Raw genomic sequence first — 17054 nt, 5'->3', positions numbered from 1 at the left:
CCACCCTCTACCAGGTGCAGCACACCTTCTACCCTCTACCAGGTGCAGCACGGCTCCCACCCTCTACCAGGTGCAGCGCGGCTCCCACCCTCTACCAGATGCAGCACGGCTCCCACCCCGTCGGGTGCAGCACACCTTCTACCCTCTACCAGGTGCAGCACGGCTCCCACCCTCTACCAGGTGCAGCACGGCTCCCACCCTCTACCAGGTGCAGCACAGCTCCCACCCTCTACCAGGTGCAGCACAGCTCCCACCCTCTACCAGGTGCAGCACGGCTCCCACCCTCTACCAGGTGCAGCACAGCTCCCACCCTCTACCAGATGTAGCACGGCTCCCACCCTCTACCAGGTGCAGCACGGCTCCCACCCTCTACCAGGTGCAGCACGGCTCCCACCCTCTACCAGGTGCAGCACGACTCCCACCCTCTACGAGGTGCAGCAGGGCTCCCACCCTTTACCAGGTGCAGCACGGCTCCCACCCTCCACCAGGTGCAGCACGGCTTCCACCCTCTACCAGGTGCAGCACGACGCCCACCCTCTACCAGGTGCAGCACGGCTCCCACCCTCTACCAGGTGCAGCACGTCTCCCACCCCCTACCAGGTGCAGCACAGCTCCAACCACAGCCATGTACAGCACGGCGCCCACCCCCCAGACAGCTGCAACACTGAGCCTTCTCACGCCAGGTGCAGCACAGCGCCCACTCCCATCACACCCCCGCCACGCGGCTCCTCGGTCCTCACCTGGTAGGCGTCTAGCTGTTCGTCAGTAAATATCGTTTGCTTGTTACCCATCTTAGAGCGGCGGCTCTCCCTCGGGGCACAGGCATCACATTGCAAGTGGCCGGAGTTGCCTGTAGGGTCGGCATTTAGAGCATGTACGCAGGCTGGCCGTGGGGAAGAAAGGTGCGGAGGGGCATCGGGCTCCTCCGGGGTGCGCCCTGGTGCCTCGGGGCACGCGGTGCAGCTCTGGCCGTGCCAGTGACCCGCCCTCGGGCCCTGGGGCTGCCCTGTGCTCCCAGGCGGCCTGAGAGGCAAGATTCCACGCTGTCAGCAAAAGCAGCGCCTGCAGCCTCTGGTGACCGTCTCTGCTCTCCCTCTGCCCAGCACCGGCTCCTGGTCCAGTGACTGTGCGTGGTGCCGCCTGGGGCGGACCCCCCCCCCTAGCTACGCCGGTGCACTCACCGGATCCCGGGGTCGGCTCCCGGCAGCTTCCGGCTTCCTCTGTCCTGCTGGGGCGGACCGCCCCCCCCCCCCTAGCTACGCCGGTACACTCACAGGATCCCGGGGTCGGCTCCCGGCAGCTTCCGGCTTCCTCTGTCCTGCTGGGGCGGACCGCCCCCCCCTAGCTACGCCGGTACACTCACTGGATCCCGGGGTCGGCTCCCGGCAGCTTCCGGCTTCCTCTGTCCTGTCCCGGGCCGGCAGCCAATCAGAGCGCGGCCCGGGGAATAAGGTCACAGTTCCGCCCCCGGCCTGCCTGACTTCCTGGTCGCGGCCGGGAGGCAACAGCGGGACAATTTCAGCGGGCAATGCCGGGTGGGCACCGGCCTGAAAAGATGCATAAAGCATAAAGCGCTCCCAAAGCGCTAGTGGCAAAATACAGCGCAAAATCGCGGGGTGCCAACACTTCATGGATGAACTGCTGACAGCCAATCAGATCTCACGATGAGATGCTGACAGCCAATCAGATCGCACGATCAGAGATATGTCGTTAGGCTCCGCCCAGATATATAATTTGATTCTCTTTTAATTTTCTCAGGAACCACTGGAGGGATTTACACGATTTTACCAAATGCGCGATCTGCATACCAGACACTACTATTTTGACAAGTTTGGTGTAATTCCCTTCAGTGGTTCAAGCTGTAGCCGAGTCTAAAGGTCCTATGGAAATTAACATGGGGAAAACACGTTTTGGGACCCCCCTTTTTTCTCAGCCCCCACTTGACGAATCCCCCCCAAACTTTCAGGGAAGGAGCGGAGCGGAGCGGAGCGGAGCGGAGCGAGCCATCTTCTTTGAGAAATTTGTGAAGATTCATCAACCAGGGCCAAAGTTATTCCCAATAGAATGTTGGGGATTTCCTATGGGAAACCGTCCTAACTATATATACCTACTGGCGACCGCCAGTAGGTAATATCTGTCTCTCTCTCTCTATATATATATCTCTATATATATATATATATATATATATATATAGAGAGAGAGAGAGAGAGACAGATATATATATATGTATATATATATTCACTGAAAAAACCATAGGTTATAGACCATATATAGTTAGGGATTAGCATTTACAAAACCTTATTTTACTCGCACAAAACCATTGAAATTCGCATATATAGTTAGTTCCACTAACTATATATCGCGCACCCGCAATCCACTGCTAATGATGTCACATATTACATCATTCATGACATGGTCAGTGACATCACTGATGACATCACTGATGACATCTCAAATGACATCACTGATGACATCACTGATGACATCTCAAATGACATCACTGATGACATCTCAAATGACATCACTGATGACATCACTGATGACATCTCATTTGACATTACTGATTACATCACTGATGATATCATTCATGTGATAATACGTTGAACCTCTTCAGACTCTAATATAACCTTACATACACTCAGTGTAAACAGACACTCACACACTGTCACTCATCCATTAAGTTACTCACACACCTAGTCAGTCATGCAAAGAATCAATCACATCTCCATTTCCTCAACTATACAGTTATGCACACCTTACTTATTCAAACATATACTAACACATATTTACTCTTTTATACAATCCTTGATTGAAGTTCACAATGATCCATACAGCCACTCACACATTCACTGGCTCTTATGCACAATTATTTATATATATCAACTCTCACATGTACTGTGTTTTACATATGTACTTACTTTGACATGTATCACTGAGATATCCATTCACTCACCAATACACTCATGCACACAGTCAACTGCCCATACAGCTGTTTCCACATGCACTTTTTAACTCATACATCTAGTGAATGAACTGCTCACACATCTATGCACAGAGTCATACACCTCCCAGCCACCCACACACATACTCAGTCTCCCATACAAGTACTTGGTCAACCAATCAATAACCCATATAGTTACTCATATAGCTACTGATTAACACATGCAGCAGTTTACAGAACAACAGACATAAGGATGCACAAATTAAGACAGTTTAGTCACTAACCCATGCACTCAGTGAGACACATTTAATCACTCACTCATAAAGTCAGTCATGCACCTACTAAATCCTTCCTCCAGACACTTATACATCCACTCATTCTTCAATATGTAAGACATATTTTAACTTTACAGAAACATACAGTCACTGGATGTTGTCATCAGTGATGTCATCAGTGATGTCATTTGAGATGTCATCAGTGATGTCATCAGTGATGTCACTGACCATGTCATGAATGATGTAATATGTGACATCATTAGCAGTGGATTGCGGGTGCCCGATATATAGTTAGTGGAACTAACTATAAATGCGAATTTCAATGGTTTTGTGTGAGTAAAATAAGGTTTTGTAAATGCTAATCCCTAACTATATATGGTCTATAACCTATGATTTTTTCAGTGAATTTTTAAGGTTTTGTAAATGCTAATTCCTAACTATATATGGTCTATAACCTATGGTTTTTTCAGTGAATTTCAATGGTTTTTTAATAGTAAATATCAAAAGCTGTAAAATGTATTCTTATTTTAATTCAAAAATATATTTTATATGTTTTTAATAAAAAAAATGTATGCATCTGCCAAACCCTGACCTCTTAATAGTGCACTGTGGTGGAAATGATTTGGGCATTATGACTGGGGTTGGTCTGGAAATGCTTTTAAAGAACACCTTTCTTCAATTGATGACACTTTCTCCCCAAACTGCCTTGGTATATTCCAATATATGTCAAAGACAGAAATGTAAGTGGTCCAGGTGGGAAAAATTAGTCACGAGTCAAGAGAAACTCCCGAGGCTCTATGCAGGATTAACTCCAATTTTGGAAAAAGTGGGAGATTTAGCTAAGGATGTGAGCAATAAAGATTCCCATAATAAATTATATCAGGCCCATGAGGACCTCATAAAGGGAGCGGCATGTGAGCTCTTTAGTAAGGTACAGAATTCTAGGAGGGCGCAACAACACAAATCCTCATGGTACAATGCAGCCTGCAGGAAGGCAAAGGGAGAACTCCTCAGAAGCATCAAAGTGGGAATAGGCGGAGAGAAGTTACGTGAAAGCAGACGGGCATATAAAAAGTTAGTTGCTCATGCTAAAACTGAATGGGAGGAGGGCCAATGGGAGGAGCTTACCAGCTCCCTCGCAACAAGAGACTACCGATTGTTTTGGCGAGTAGTAAATGGGGGATCGGGGAGCCTCCACTCGGCAATTGAGCCAAATATTGCAGCAGGGGTATGGCAGGCACATTTCCAGTCACTCTATAGTTCAGAGCTGGGAGAAACCACGATTCCAATCGGTAATGGACTGGCGGAGTATGGCAGGGACTTGATTACAGTGGGGGAGGTTAAGGCAGCAATTGCAGGTCTGGCATCGGGAAAGGCGCCAGGATTGGACGGTCTCCCCGGGGACCTGTTCAAGCAGGAGCCCGATGTTTGGGCCCCCTACCTTGCTACTGTATTTAACGCAGTCCTGCATGGCATGGAACTCCCGAGTACTTGGCTGGGGGCAGAGGTGGTTCCTATATTCAAGAAGGGCTCACCTCTGCTCCCAGCCAACTACAGACCAATCAGCTTGATTGACGTGCCCCAGAAGCTTTTTCGTAGGATATTGTTGAATCGCCTCCAGGACTGGGCGGAGGAAACTGATGCCCTTAGTCCATACCAGGCGGGCTTCAGGAAGGGAGTCTCCACAGTGGACCAGGTTTTTCATTTGAACATTATTTACTGGAGGACGGCGATATTCGAAGGCGGCAGCTTGTACACCATATTTGTGGACTTGCGGGCCACCTTCCACCTGGTGCCTAGAGGGAAACTCTGGAGTGTACTGGCCGAGATGGGGGTTCCCCCGGACATTCTGGCAATTTTACAGAGATTGCATCAAAACAACTATGCCCGGGTTAGGTGCGGGAAGCTTGGGGAATTAACGGACAGATTCCCCGTTGACAGAGGGGTGAGGCAGGGTTGTGTACTGGCACCGACCCTGTTCTGCCTCTTTGTCAACGGGTTAATCGCCCATCTCAATGGCATTGAATATACTGATGCTCCTAAACTGAACGGCAGCAGGGTACCTGCAATTATGTTTGCAGATGATACCCTGCTGCTGTCCAAAACCCCCATGGGGATACAGAGGATCCTTGATTCCTTTGTGCTTTTCTGCACGGAAAGGGGGTTAGAGATCAATGCTATAAAAACTAAGTTCATGGTCTTGAACCCAACCCAAAGATCACGCCCGAGCCCCTTGCTGGGATCATCACGTTTAGAGAGAGTCTCCACCTTTGAATATCTGGGGGTAACGTTGAATGAAACCATGTCCTGGGGAACACACCAGACTAGGGCTAACCTCAAATTAGTGCAGACCACAGGTGGCATCTTATGGATGATGAAAAGTTCCACATATCGACCACTGGGGCCGGTCATCCAGATCTACAAGGCACAGGCTAGGGGTGCTACCACATATGGGGCGGAACTGTGGGGTCATACACCTGCCCACAATTTGTCTATAACCGAGAACAAATTTATTAGACAGATAGTTGCACTCCCATCTAGTACACCGCTCCTCCCTTTGAGGATGGACTTGGGCCTGAGACCCATAGCAGACGAATTGGGCCTCAGACCCATAGCCTTCTGGCGAAGGTTATGGAGCAGTGAGGAACTTTTTGCCTATAGGGCAGAACTGATGGAGTTTTTAACCCACCCCAAAGCCTTACAGATTCCCTGGATAAAATATATAAAAAAGTCCTGTGTGAGAATGGGGTTCCCAGATCTATGGTCCGATCCAGCTAATGCGTCACTTAGGATCCCACGAAGAGTCTTGGCCAACGCTTATTATGAGCAGAAATTGGCTATTGTCTTAGATTGCCAGCGCGAGGGGTCATTAACATCTCTATTTACACAATGCAAGGATTCTTACAGGCTGGAGAGGGTCCTGGATGGGATGACTCCTGTGCTGGCCAGGAAGCTATTTCTCCAATGGAGATATGGCACACTGCCACTGCGGTCTTACACCAGCTCCTGGTCAACACCGCCCTCTACCAAGCAATGCCCGGCATGCACCTGTGCTGAGGAAAGCAACCTACATGTGGTCTTGTTTTGTCCAACTTACAAGGCCGCTAGGAAATATTGGCTTTTACCCCTTATTAAAAACTTTGGTTGTAGGGAATACCTCCCGATGTATAGAATCTTAAAAACTGATGTTTCGGGACCAACGGTGTTTGCACTAGCCAAATTCCTTACAAATGTCTGGCATACTCGCACCCGTATTTTAAAGTCGCAGTTGACCACTTAACTACAAGAATATGAATTTTAATGTATGGCCTTTTATCTGCTTGTACTTAAGAAGTACTCATCTTTTATGGTGGAAAGGTTTACTATTGTATTATATGTGTTTTACTGCATACCTTTGATGATTTTATGCTGTACTGTATGTGTTTTACTGCATATCTTTGATGGTCAAATTGGCCGAAATAAAGATTGAAATTGAATTGTAAGTGGTCCAACCAATTATTTCCACAATTTGAGAAAGAACGGAAACATGTGAATAAATCTGTTTCTGCTTACATGAGAGACTATGGAATGGGTTTAATATACAACAATAACTTGCGTTACAACATTCAAGACATCTACAGAAGAGATGGTGTGGACTTCCCCGATGAAGGGAATAGAATATTCGTCCTTTATTTAAAAGTGTGCATTGGAACCTACTTGTAGGTACCTAAATTAGCTACAGAACCCAATAGCTCTAGTAGTAGCTACCCTACATCTGATCATTCAAAACGTTTATCTTTTTCAAAAAAAAAATTTTTTCACCAAAGTACCCTCCCCGGTTCGCTTACCGGTGCACGTACCGGGCGCTCCCCCTGCAAAATTTTCATTTTTTTTTATTTTTTATTTTTGCATATATCAACGTCCTAATCCCCCCTTAGAAAACCTAGAGGCTCACAAAGTGTCTACCGTGCCCCCTTCTACCCATTAACATTGTTTGTCCTCCATCTTATGTGTCAATTCTACCGATACACAAAATGGAGAACTCCCGTAACGCTGCCGGTTCGCGTACCGGGGAGCGCACCGGTAAGCGCTCGATAAAAAAAGGTGGGAAAGTAATTTACAGAAAAACCACTAGAGACACTTTCATCAAATATAGAATAGGCCCTACTACATAGCAGTCCCTACCATTTACCCAAATTTGATGGAATTCCATTGAGAAAATTATGCTGTAAGCCTGACTAAATATCCTGAGGTAAATTACCTAACAAAAACACTTATAAAGTGTTAGAATTGACAACCAATCAAAATACTACTTTCAATATCTTCTATTATTTCATGACATTTGATTGGTTATGTACCTGAATATATATAAAGAAAGAGAGAGAAACAATGCCATTTTGACTACTACTTCCTGAAGTACATATCAAGTGCATTTCAACTGAGAACTTAAACTTCTTTTTGAAAGGTAAGATGTTATTTTAAAAACTGAAGTATGTTCTGCACTTTTAGTTAATTAGGAAAACATTTTCTGATAGTTATATACTATCCCTCTGTAATACTTATAGAATAAGATAGACTTCTCTGTTTTAATTATGGATGGAGTTAGGCTTGTCTTGTATAATTAAGAATTGACTTAGACTTTATCACATACATTTTATTATATTTCTACTTCCAGTCTGATACCATACACTGCCCAAAGATAAAATCACTGTTTAAAAAACCAAACTACCTGTCTGTACTTAAACCCAACAGTGCCCTATCTGTACTGATATATTTTTTTTAAATTCATTTTACAGCACAAAAATGGAAGGAGAGAAAAAAAATAACTTCGAAATTGTTGCAGAATGCAACAAAGATACAGAAATTGACTCTGAATTCTTTGATGAATCACGGGACTTTGAACTTCTGCAATGTGTAGAATCTGTAGATTACCTAATTGAAAATGAGAAAAAATTCTGACAATGAATTATAAGAAGTTCTTTTTAATTTTGAAAACGAATCAGAAAAATAAATTTATATTTAATAATTCAAAAATTGTTTGAGACATTATTCATTTTTATATGTATTTTTTAAACTAGTAGCAAATTGATTATAATGTAAAATTAGACTTAAAATATACTGTGCAACTTTTTTGTGTTACATAGTAAGTTTGCTCATAGTTACTTCCTTTCTTCCACTATATTATCTCCAATGTGTATTTAACATCTCTTTATCATCTCCTGCCTCCATGGTGTTTCTGCTTTCCTGACAGACTACGCTATGAATTCCATATGCCACAATAACTTCTGAAACAACATGCAAGATATCTACAAACGAAACGGTGTATTTTTATTTTTAGACTCTGCATTGGTACCTACATGTTGGTACTTAAATAAAAAAAAATAAAAAAAAAAACAAAAAGAACAATCAATAAACATACAATATTTGAACATTCTTTCATCCTATTTTCCCAATATTACGCTTCCCGGACCGCTTCCCGGTGCGCGTACCGAGCGCTCCCCCCGCAAAAAAAACGATAATGAAAATTATTTTTTCCCCCCCCGCGGGGCCCTTTTAAAGCCCCCTCATCAAACCTAGGGGGTCAGGGAGGATGTACTCTGCCCCCTTATGCTCATTTCCCCCTTTGTTTTTGCCACATCTTGTGTCTCGATCCTACCGAGACACAAGATGGCGGCCGCTCCGGACTGTTTAGAATATTCACAGTCACCGGGGAGCCAATCCGCTTCTCCTAGCGAAGTTCCGTTACGCGTCAGGTACGCGAACCGGGGCGCTAACCGGAGCGCTGTCACAGATATATCAGTTTTTTGAAACGTTAATTTCTCAAAATCCACTGGAGAACATATATTGAGACATAGCAAAGGCACGTGCGGCAAACCATATCTATAATTTTGCCAAGTTTCGTGTAAATCCCTTCAGCCATTCGAGCTAAAAGTGATTCCAACCGCCCTATAGAAAAATGAATGGGAAAAAAGCGTTTTAGGACCCCCCTTTTTTCTCGGCCCCCCTTGACAAAACCCCCCCAAATTTTCAGGGGCTGCTCAGAAACAAAATGTGCCATTTTCCTGAAAATTTCAGCCAATTCCGTCCACAAACGCCAAAGTTATTCAACATAGAATTTTCAGAAATCCCATAGGAAAAAAATCCTAACTATATATACCTACTGGCGACCGCCAGTAGGTAATATATAGAGAGAGAGAGAGAAATAGAGAGATATTTTCACTGAAAAAAAAACGTAGTTTACAGAGACGTTATAGGTAGGAAATAGCATCAAAAACCTTAGAAATACACCGAAAAAAACAAAGGTTACAGAGACGTTTACTTAGGTTCAGATTTTACATACTCAAAACCGTAGAAACTGAGCAGTTATAGTTACCTCGGCTAACTATAACTTACACTCCCCATAATGCACAGCTTATAAAGCGGGCAGAGAAACACATGAAAAAGTTGTTCCTGCCCGCAGAGCACAGGATTTTAAGCTGCTCCCTATGGGTAGGAACAATACTGGCTCCCGCTGGCGTCATCGCGACTTTCGGGGCCCTCAACATTGATCATGTGGGTACCCTGGATGGGCTCAAGGGCACCCACCCTTTACTGGCAGGGCCATTTTTGTAAATCCTTCATTATGCATAGTCAAGGCATATGCATGGTAAAGGTGTTACGTGGTAAAGGCATATGTGTTTAAGGCATTGCAGGGTAAAGGCATTGCGTGGTAAAGGCATTTGTTGGAATGTATGACATTATAATTAGTCAAATCCTGCACTATCTCTTGACTTGAAACTAAACCCTGGGCCTTGATAAACTGAACACAGACAGCTCAAAAAAAGTGTAAAATAAGTTTTAGTGGGAATGTCATGTCACATTGTCATCACATGCCATTTTCCCAGTGCATTGTACCATTTCCCCAGTTTTTCCCAGATAAGCACTATAGCACTACTCGCCACCACGTTTAGAGGGTGATCCATTTCTCTTCCTACCCTGGAAAGAGAGTTACTCCAGCATTTTGTTGAAGTGAAACTCTAACTGTTTCCAGTGTCAGAAATATTCAGATTGGGGTCTGTGAATGCTCACTTGCTCACAAACTGACAAGGTGAATCATGCATGCACTACAGCTACTAGTGTGTGATTCTACACATGCAAAACATGTACACCTGGCAGCTATCATCTGACTAGTTTTGTTTTCAAACATTGTTGAAAGAGCTGAGGCCACAGACAAGCCCACTGACACCAAGAGAGAAACAGTAATAAGTTATTCACAGGCCCTGGCAAAACCCCTAGGCCTGCTCATCATGAGACCAATCTCCCTCCCAAACATTCTTGCTAAACTATTCACAGGCATTCTGGCACACAACATAGTCTGTTCATAATGGCCTTATGACTGCAAGCCACAGCAGTGGTGAGTTAATATTGTGCTGTTAATAAAATTGATAATTTCCAACACTGGATGTAGGAAGGTGGATATCTGACTATATGGTTGCTCCAACTTTTTTCCTTGTGTTTTGCTGGTTTTCGACTTAGTTGGCCTGGGATCCTGCTATTCAGGGCCCCAGGCTATCTGCTCTCCCTATAAAATGGACTCCATATACTTTAGGTACATGCCAGATTGGGTATTGGATCATCTCTGTGAGCCCCTGTGTAGTGTACCATAGGTACCCAGGGCATAGGTGCATCCAAGGCCTACCATGGGCCGAAGCATGTATTATGCCACTCCTGGCTGGCCATCCAAACTGACACCACAGGCTGATCACTCAGCTTGAGTAAGGTGGTGTAATCACCCCTTACTTAGATATAGTATACCTATATCTACCCATATATATAGACACATATGCACCTATAAATCACTCCTATGGTAAGCCTCGATAATCCTGGAGGCAGAGTGCTTGGTTTTATGTGAGAGGGTTCCCTAGCATGAGCTGAGCCCCCTGCAGCTTTCAGAACCATGTCCTTATAGCTGTTCTATGATATAGACATACCATATACTCTTAAGTGCATTATAATCCTCGCGGTTAAATGCTAACTTTGGTGTGGCTTTATCAAAACATGTGGTGTAAGGTGTCAAACACTTTGGTAGCATTCCACCCTTCTAGAGGGAAAAGACATGTATGTTACTGCTTTACCCGGTTAGAGTTAAACAGAGCTTCAGCATCACAAAATGGATGCTGCTGCCACAGACACAAGTCTGACCTCCTGCTACTGGACGAAACTCCAGCAAGGGAGGCCTGGACAATGGGTTTCCTGTCAAGGAAGGTGCTAGGACCTCCCCAGACAGCCTGTAGTGTATTAGGGCAGTGTGGGTTGAATGGAGCAATGCTTTTCCAGACACTGCCTGGGGCACACAAGATCCTCCATGCATAGCCCGGTTCAAACCAGTTGCTGGGGCACTCCAGCCCCGCTCTGGCGCGATACTGGACAAAGGGTAAGGGGTGTAACCACCCCCTTCCCAGGTGCACCCATAGGAGGGACCTAGGTGGTAATCCAGCCCATTTTCTTAGTATAAAGATAGGTGCTGTGTCCCCAGGACTTTAGATTATCCTGGAACGAAAATCTGAAATGAAACTCTTGGACCTTCGACATTCTATACCGACTAGAAGACTGAAGACATCTCCCTTGTTGTCAAGGAGTGACCACCCTGTATAAACAGGGACCCCTGTCTTTAGTAACAAGAAAGGTGTGGTGTTCGTTGCTGTGCGGTTTCCCTTCCTCGCGGCCGGGCTTAGCTCCGCCCCCCGCCTTCACCGACCGGCCGGGCTTCGCTCCGCCGGTCCAGCGCTCCGGACTACATCACCTGACTACAAGCCCCAGGAGCATCAGGGGCAGAACACGCATTTCCCACGCGCCAGGAGGCGCAAAAAGACTCGCCTGTTGCAGAGCCCCTTGGTGTTCGTTGCTGTGCGGTTTCCCTTCCTCCGGCCGGGCTTAGCTCCGCCCCCCGCCTTCACCGACCGGCCGGGCTTCGCTCCGCCGGTCCAGCGCTCCGGACTACATCGCCTGACTACAAGCCCCAGGAGCCTCAGGGGCAGAACGCGCATTTCCCACGCACCAGGAGGCGCATAAAGACTCGCCTGTTGCAGAGTCCCTTGGTGTTCGTTGCTGTGTAGTTTCCCTTCCTCGCGGCCGGGCTTAGCTTCGCCCCCCGCCTTCACCGACCGGCCGGGCTTCGCTCCGCCGGTCCAGCGCTCCGGACTACATCGCCTGACTACAAGCCCCAGGAGCCTCAGGGGCAGAACACGCATTTCCCACGCGCCAGGAGGCGCATAAAGACTCGCCTGCTCCTTCGTCCCGTGAGGACGCGCACGGGACGTGCCGGGCTAAGCCCGGGCAAAGGGCAGGCCCTCTGTGGCCCTCAGAGGCCCGAGGAGGACGGGACGGGCCACCTCCCTTGGCATCTCAACAAGAGGAGGTAAAGAGATCTGGATAATATATTAATGCCCACTTACAGACCTCCCCAATGAATACTAACTTGTGAACCCCGATAGTATCAGATTTGTCGCTGTTTTGGCGTTCACTGCACTTAAACCAGTCACATTATGATTCGTAAGGGGGTTACCAAAAATGCTATCTCCCAGAGGGGTTCGTTCAACGGGACACTTGACCACTACTTAAATAGGACTACATCGCCCAGTCCCCGTGAAACTGAGAGACCTGAACGATCTCCGCCCATAGATAGTACACCCAACAAGCGATCTCCCTCACAGGCAGCCGACATAGTACAAAACCTAACATTACTGGAGGAACTAAACAGTTTATGTAAAACCAAGTACGCTCCACTGGAACCGAGATTTAAGCAAACTAGCGCCGTAAACTGTCCTACAGTAAGCACAAGTCCCCAGACTAGTACACCACCCCATCTAAATGATAGTCTGTTAGGTACCCCCCACTTACTATCTGCAAAAGTCATCTCCCAAAACATAGTGCTCCCTCAGGTCCCCTTAGTGAAAAGAAAGCGAAAAGGGGTTGAACACCAGGGAAGTCAATCAAAACAACTAAAATTGTGCCCAAGCCCCCAATTGGCCGTTATCACCAGAGGTTGCTGGGAAACCAGACTTTTCTGCGTCTTCTACCCAGGCAACCCTATTGGCCCAGATTGAACACCTGGTCAAATCTATAATATCCCCGGTGATAGAAAAAATGAACAGTCTAGGCCAGTGGTTCCCAAACTTTTGACTCCTGAGGACCCCCATTGAGTCCCCTCTGGAAGTCGGGGACCCCCAAGCAATTTGTATGATTTAAATTTCAAATATTAAAACAGTAATTAAAAATAAAACAAGTGTGCACACAAAACAAATACTCAAATACTAAGGATGTTGGGGCCAGATGTACGTCCATTTCATTTAGCGCCTCGCAATTGGTGGCAAATTGCGAGTCGCTAAATAAAATGTACAACCGTGTGTTTAGGCTCATTAATATTAATGAGCCTCTCGCAATTTGCGAGCCCATTGAGAATGCCAGCCCTCCCAGAGATGGTGGCCTGCTGGGCTCAGCAGACCACCATGTCTTGGACTGCTTTTAAATAAAGCAGTTTTAAAAAAAAAAAATGCAGCCCGTTTTCCATGAATTAAAAAAAAAAAAAGAAAATGAAATGTTTTCGATTCATTTTTTAAGGGCAGGTAGTGGTCCCTGGGACCACTGCCTGCCCTTAAATAGTAATTTTGCATGCATTTGCAAATGGGAAGGGGTCCCCTGGAGACTCCTTCCCATTTGCGAATGCATTACCATCTACTTGAAGTAGGTGGTAATTGCAAGTTGCGGTCGCAAAAACATTTGTACATGGTTTTGAGACTCGCTATTTGAAAGGGAATGCCCCTTCCAAATAGCAAGTGTCAAAACCTATTTAGTGAGTCACAAAAAAATTGCGACTTGCGAAATAGGCTCTGTACATGGCCCAATTTGTTTTTGCATGTGCAAACGGGTTTTTAAACCCATTTGCGCATATAAAAACGGGTCGTACATCTGGCCCTTAGTATTTTATATTGAGGGAATTTGCAAAAAAATGAAAACATTTAATGGGAAGGTTGGTGCTGCATCTCCGTGACTAACTTTTAAATTGTTGGTTTTATTTTGCAGTACCAGGCTCCTGCCAGGGCCAGACTGAAAACCCAAAGTAGCCCTGGCAAATGTTTTCAGGCCAGTCCACATACAGTGCACCCTAGTGCGTGGAGTGAGCCTGACAACTCCAAAGGTGGCTTTGGGAGGCTTTCCCCCTCAAAATATTTAGGAAACAATGGTGCATTCTACAACACCTTTTTCATTATATATTGCAATGTATTAACTTTTAAAGAATAGTAATTGAAGCCTTACTATGCACCAAGATGCAACAATCTTTGTTGGGGTTTTTCAATGATTCCCTCATTATCACCCTCCAACAGTGCCTCTCATCTGTCCATAGCCCCTCTGTCACCTTGATTTCATTTGTTTTAAAGCATCTCTCACACCATTTTACATCACACACATATAGAGACAATGAATCATACATGTAAATCAGTGTATAGAAAATGTTACATAGGTAAAGGGGACTACAAGGTATAGCATTCACATGTCTTTCATACTGGTAGGCATTTTTAAAGAGTGCTTGGTGTGGAAAAGCACAAACTCAGGATTCAGAACATAACACAGTGGCTAGCACTGACTTTAACATTCAAAATGTATTTCCACCCAAATAAACCTTTTTATCAGCATCAGGATAATGAATGCCTGGGTAAAAACATAAGCTACTAAGTGGTACCATGCAGTGTGCAAGCAGCTCTTTGATGACAGTTTATAGGTCTCTCTGCTAGATTACGATTGTCACTTATGAAGTGCACAGTAACAAATGAATCTGTGACAAAAGCAGTAACCTATGCACATAAAATACTGCTTTTTAAAATGCATGTTACACGTTCTTTGCAGTAGGCATATTAACCCTCTGTGCTACATTAGTTAAGTCAAAGCTGCCACTGAACAAAACTCTCATCTCTCTCCAGCTGGTAAATTAATCACAGGCATTATCTTGACACTTTTATTGTTGCTCGAAAGCTGCTAAGTGTAAAAGAAACTTTGCTGTGCTTTTAAAACTCCTGCCCACGGACCCCCTAGGAATGTGTCACGGACCCCTGGGGGTCCGCGGACCCCAGTTTGGGAAACACTGGTCTAGGGGATAGGCTTACGGGAATAGAGGAAACGATCAAGGCCAATTTGATACTCTCAAAAAACATTGCAAGACCTAATCAAGCGCAGTCTCTGGCTGCCATAGAAGTGCCCAAACTAACTGTACAAAGTAATAATGTCCAAATCCAACCAGTAGCACCAGCTACGTCAGTTCCAAACATTCCCAGAGTATCCACCAATTCTACATTAGCACAGCGCACTGCAGCAAGAGTAGGGTTGAGCAAAGAACCCATATTCTATAAGGGGACAGTCGCTAACCATGGCAACACGCCAAGAATTGTTAATCATATACACCTACCACCGGAGGCCACTCCGTTTGTGTGCGTTATCTCGGGAGTGCCAGCACTTACAAGCGGAAAAGTCGAAAGACATCAGGACCTAATAAATAAGGTCACATTCTGGCTAACAAACAATAGACCCCTCCCCTCTAACTTGTACGGAAGAATAATGAGTGTCAGAAGGGTGGGCTGGCTAGGATCCCTCCCAAAAGATATTGCCGGCGACCTAGTACTAGTAAAATTTAGGAACAAACACGTTGTCCCATATCTTCAAACTTGGCAGCCCCAAAAAAGAGATGGCCCTATATCCACCTGGGATCTACATGACTTTTACCCCAGTATGTCATACCTCTGCCCATTAAGACCAAATGCAAAGTGTAACCATTCGATGGGCAGAAGTGTCTGCGCATTGAGTGGCTGTAATATCTCCACTTCCAATCGATTTGAAATACTGTATAATAGTTATCTTTGATTTACATATGGAAAGTTTTTCATTTTACCTGTTATTAATGTACTTAATTAAGGGAAAACTAGTTGTATTGGTATTGTCTCTAATGCTAATCCTGTAAAATGAACGCAAAGTAAAAGGAAATTGCACTCAAAAGTTGGGCTCATATTTTTTAACTTGTAGATCTTTTGTGCTATGGTAATGTATGCTTTTATGACTGTTATGCTTTTACTAAAAATGGCTACCCGATCCCGTTCCTCCATGAATTAACATTCATTCAACTAGATCAAAGTGATTAATATGTACTTGGAAGAGGCCTATTTGCACTTTGCACATCCATATTTTAACCTACGTTGCTATTTGTAAATATAACTAAACAAAATAACTAGGAGGTTATTTATTTTCTGTCTGCATATACTTAGTTGTAGAATCCTGTCTATCTTTAACAATCAATGGTTGACATTGTACTTTGCACTTTATTAAGATAGTCTACCAATCAGGATTCATGCACTCTGCACTTTATAAAACCGGCACCTTAAATAATGCTGCTAAATGACCTAGCAAGCTCTTGCTCTAATTGACGCACGAAACATGTGTTAATGACACCTTGTACTTTTCTGTGGTTACCGTTTTAATAAGGACATATTCAGCAATACTACCTCATGTTAATGTGATTTTTCTTTTATCTTGATTATGTATACAGGTTTTAAAGTCTTTATTTCGATTATTAGCAATCATAAAAGACATATTAAAATACAAAAGAATATAACTGGTTCATTTAAAATATCCAAAGGAAATCAATGAACATAATTATTATTTAGACACTCACAAAAATACATAAGTGCACAAACAAAAGAGCATTTCTTAACAAGTGAATAAAACAGGATTAAATTTCAATTAGTGAATAAAAAAGACCTGAATATTTTATGTAGAATTTAAGAAAAATAGGAGAAGACAAAAAATATTTAAAAAGTTAGGATCACAGTTCTAGA

Source organism: Lissotriton vulgaris, chromosome 1_1 (assembly GCF_964263255.1).
Source record: "Lissotriton vulgaris chromosome 1_1, aLisVul1.2, whole genome shotgun sequence".
NCBI classification, from domain to species: domain Eukaryota; kingdom Metazoa; phylum Chordata; class Amphibia; order Caudata; family Salamandridae; genus Lissotriton; species Lissotriton vulgaris.
The sequence above is the reverse complement of the archived record's forward strand: the minus strand, read 5'-3'. Positions refer to the sequence as shown.